Here is a 4,388-nt window from a genome sequence, read left to right on the forward strand (position 1 = left end):
ACCACACCTGGCTAAGTATGGTCATTTTCACAACATTGATTTTACCCATTCATGAGCAAGCGATGTGTTTCAGTTCTTTGCATCATCTATAATTTCTTTCAGCAGTGTTTTGTAGTTTTTCTTGTAGAGTTCTTTCACCTCCTTGGTTAGGTATATTCCTAAGTATTTTATTTGTTTTGCAGCTATTGTAAAAGGGATTGAGTTCTTTATTTGATTCTCTGCTTGGTCACTGTTAGTGTATAAAAAAGCTACTGATTTGTGTACATTAATTTTGCATCCGGAAACACTGCGGAATTCTTTTATCATTTCTAGGAGCTTTCTGGAAAAGTCTCTAGGGTTTTCTAGGTAAATAATCATATCATCAGCAAACAGCAACAGTTTGACTTCCTCTTTACTGATTTGGATGCCCTTTATTTCTTTATCTTGTCTGATAGCTCTGGCTAGGACTTCCAGTACTATGTAGAAGAGGGGTGGTGAGAGTGGGAATTCTTGTGTTCCACTTCTCAGAGGGAATGCTTTCCACATTTTCCCATTCAGAATTAGTTGGCTTTGTGTTTGTCATTGATGACTTTTAGTACATTGAGGTATGTTCCTTTTATGCCAATTTTGTTGAGAGTCTTTAACCATAAAGCGATGCTGGATTTTGTTGAATGCTTTTTCTGCATATATTGAGATGATCTTGTGATTTTTGTTTTTGATTCTTCTTATGTGATGTATCACATTTATTGACTTGTGTATGTTAAACCATCCCTGAATCCCTAGTATGAAACTCACTTAAACATGGTGGATTATCTTTTTGATATGTTGTTGCATTAAGTCAGCTAATATTTTGTTAAGGACTTTTTACATCTATGTTCATCAGGGATATTGGTCTGTAGTTTTCTTTTTTGATTATGTCCTTTCCTGGTTTGGGTATTAGGGTGACAGTGGCTTCATAGAATGATTTACGGAGGGTTTCCTCTTTCTCTATATTGTGAAATGGTGTCAAAAGCATTGGTACCAATTCTTCTTTGAATGTCTGGTGGAATTCTGCTGTGAATCTGTCTGGTCCTGGACTTCTCTTTGTTGGTTATTTATTTATTTATTTATTTTAAGAGGGAGTCTCACTCTGTCACCCAGGCTGGAGTGCAGTAGCACTATCTCCACTCACTGCAAGCTCTGCCTCCTGGGTTCATGCCATTCTCCTGCCTCAGCCTCCCAAGTAGCTGGGACTACAGGTACCTGCCACCATGCCCAGCTAATTTTTTGTATTTTTTAATACAGACGGGGTTTCACTGTGTTAGCCCAGGATGGTCTCGATCTCCTGACCTCGTGATCCGCCTGCCTTGGCCTCCCAAAGTGCTGGGATTACAGGTGTGAGCCACTGTGCCCGGCCGTAATTTTTTATTACCATTTCAATCTCACTGCTTGTTATTTGTCTACCCAGTGTATGTAATTCTTCCTGATTTAAGCTAGGAAGGTTGTATCTTTCCAGGAGTTTATTCATCTCCTCTAGGTTTTCTAGTTTATATGCATAAAAGTGTTCGTAGTTGCCTTGAATGATCTTTTGTATTTCTGTGATGTCAGTTGTAATATCTCCCGTTTTGTTTCTTTTTTTTTTTTTTTTTTTTTTTGAGACAGAGTCTTGCTCTCTCACCCAGGCTGGAGTGCAGTGGTGCGATCTCGGCTCACTGCAACCTCCACCTTCCGGGTTCAAGCTATTCTCCTGCCTCTGCTTCCTAAGTAGCTGGCATTACAGATACTCGCCACCATGCCCAACTAATTTGTATATTTTTAGTAGAGATGGGGTTTCACCATGTTGGTCAGGCTGCTCTCAAACTCCTGACTTTGTGATCCGCCTGCCTCAGCCACTCAAAGTGCTGGGATTACAGGTGTCAGCCACCATGGCCAGCCCCATTTTGTTTCTTATAGAGGTTATTTGGATTTTTATCTCTTCTTTTCTTGGTGAATCTTGCTAATAGTTTATCAGTTTTACTTATTTATTCAAAGAACCAGTTTTTTGTTTCCTTTATCTTTTTGTTTTGTTTTGTTTCAATCTTGTTTACTTACTTATGATTTGATCTTGCTTATTTCCTTTCTTCTGCTGGGTTTGGGTATGGTTTGTTCTTGTTTCTCTAGTTCCTTGAGGTGCGAATGCCTCTTTGTGCTCTTTCAGATTTTTTGATGTAGGCATTTAGGGCTATGAACTTTCCTCTTAGTATTGCCTTTGCTGTATCCCAGAGGTAAAAATCTAATTTTAACTCAAATTCCTTACTGATGTGCATTTGAGTTTTCTTATCGCAACTTTTTGCTGTCACAATTCACATTTTTTTCTTTTTTTTTTTTGTTTTTGTTGGTTTTGGCCAAACATTTTATTTAGTATTCTTAGTTGTTTAACACACACTTAAATGGTCTTATTGGGGGAGGGGAAAGGGGAGGTTCTTGCAGATTCCCAAGGAAATGTCAGAAAGGCAGAATGGCCAGCATTATCCATTTGCTTTTTTGGGTTTACTGGGTGAATAGGCATGTGATTTCAGGTTTTTCATACTAAGAACATTGAGATTTCAGTTGGAAGACACCCTGAAATCTTATGAGTAGCATATCCCAACCACCCTCTAATAGCTAGCTTGTTTGTGTAGGTAGAATGATTCATCTCTCCATTTTAGATGGCTAGATGTTTTGTGGAAGATCTTAGAATTGCCTGCCTCATTTACTGGGAAAAATCAGATAGGAAGTGGCCTTTAGGGATACTTTTACTTGGAAAGTTACAACACTAGTATAAGTCTTAACACATTTAACATTTGCTTGTTGAAAAGCAATGCAAAAATCAAATAAAATTAAACATGTTTTACTTTTTTTCCTCACAAGAACATAAAAATTATGGAGGGGAACTTAACGGGGAATTTTAAAAAAGGTAACACAATTTTTCCTTTTAGTAGTTCTTGGGTAGTTATGATAGAATAGTTTCCACTTTTTGTTTCTTTGAACTGGGATTTTGGTACAAAGTTTTGTTTGTTTCTAGTATCTGCTTCTGCCTCCCCCTCTATCAGATCGGCTTCCTCCACGGCCACCACCTCTTGGTGTTCCACGGCTTGAACTGCTGTAGGAATCACGTGGAGGAGGGTACCCCCTTTCCATAGAAGGGGGAAGCCCTCTTTCTTGTCTGCCAACCTGATCACGACCACTTGAGTAGAGACCACTTCGACTGCTTGAGTAACTGTCTCGACTTCCACCATATCCGTCACGTGAGCTGCTGTAATCATCATAGCGACTGCTTCCACCATAAGATGGGGGCGCCCTCGTGTAGGTGGAGCTCTCTACAAGAGGGCAGCGGTTCCCTTTGAGGTGGACCTCGGTAACTATCTCTTCCACGTGATACAGGAGCTCTTCCTCCCATTCCACTGCTACTGTGAACTGGTCCTGAAGGTGCAGATCTCTTAGGAGGAAGACCCCCACTTCTTGGTGGTGGTCCTCTTTTTACTGGGAGTGGTCCCCTGGAAGAACTCATGTTAAAATTCATGGAATATCCACCAGTCATCCATGTGTCCTCCCCGTGAGGGAGGTCCCCTGGTTCCTCCACTTCCTCCTCTTCCACCTCTAAGAACTCTTGGAGGGCCTCTACTTCTTGGAGGTGGAGGCGGTCCACGTCTACCACTGTCAAATGACGGTTTGGTGGCTTGTTCCACCTTGATGGCTTTTCCATCTAATGACTTTCCATTCATGTCTCTGGCTGCATCCTTAGCGTCTGCTGGGCTTTCAAAGGTGATAAAAGCAAATCCTCTTGATTTGTTGGTTTCACAGTCTTTCATCAAGTGTACTTCCACTATTTGTCCATATTTGCCAAATACTGCTTCAAGAGCTTTCTTATTTGTTTCCGTATTAAGCCCACCAATGAAAAACTTTCCTGGGCGATCTGCTTCAACCATTTTTTGTTTTTTCCGGTGAGTCGGAGGAGTGACAATGGGTTCAAGCTCCAAAGAGCTCGCCGATAGGGGCTTCCTAGCAGCTCAGCACCAGTGGTGGCTGCCGGGTCCGAGGACCAAACCGCGAAGCTGCTAGCACTACTGTGCAACCTCAATTCACATTTCAATGGACATTCTGGTACAGACATATATACACCTTCACACATTTCTCACATTATTTCCTTAGGATAAATCCCTAGAAAAGAAATTGCTGGCTGTAAATTGCATTTTATTTTAACATTATGCCAATTCAGATTATTCACTAAGTTCCACTGACCTAGCTCTTTTTCTTGAGTCTAGAACAGCTCAGTTTCTCAGGTTGATCACAAGCAGCCTGTCACGGGTCTCCTCTTCTGCACACTGCTCTCTTTAAGACGCTCTCCTAGTTTCACCTTCCAAAATTCCCCATCTTTCCTTCCAAATTCATAATGCCCATTCTACCCCCAG

At 41.1% G+C, this 4,388-nt stretch overlaps 1 pseudogene; it reads right to left on the reverse strand.

The window, feature by feature from the left end:
* Positions 1-2,378: 2,378 nt before the first annotated feature.
* Positions 2,379-3,911, reverse strand: LOC747180 (RNA-binding motif protein, X chromosome-like; annotated as a pseudogene).
* Positions 3,912-4,388: the final 477 nt, after the last annotated feature.

This window comes from Pan troglodytes, chromosome X, assembly GCF_028858775.2.
Source record: "Pan troglodytes isolate AG18354 chromosome X, NHGRI_mPanTro3-v2.0_pri, whole genome shotgun sequence".
Taxonomy (NCBI): Eukaryota; Metazoa; Chordata; class Mammalia; order Primates; family Hominidae; genus Pan; species Pan troglodytes.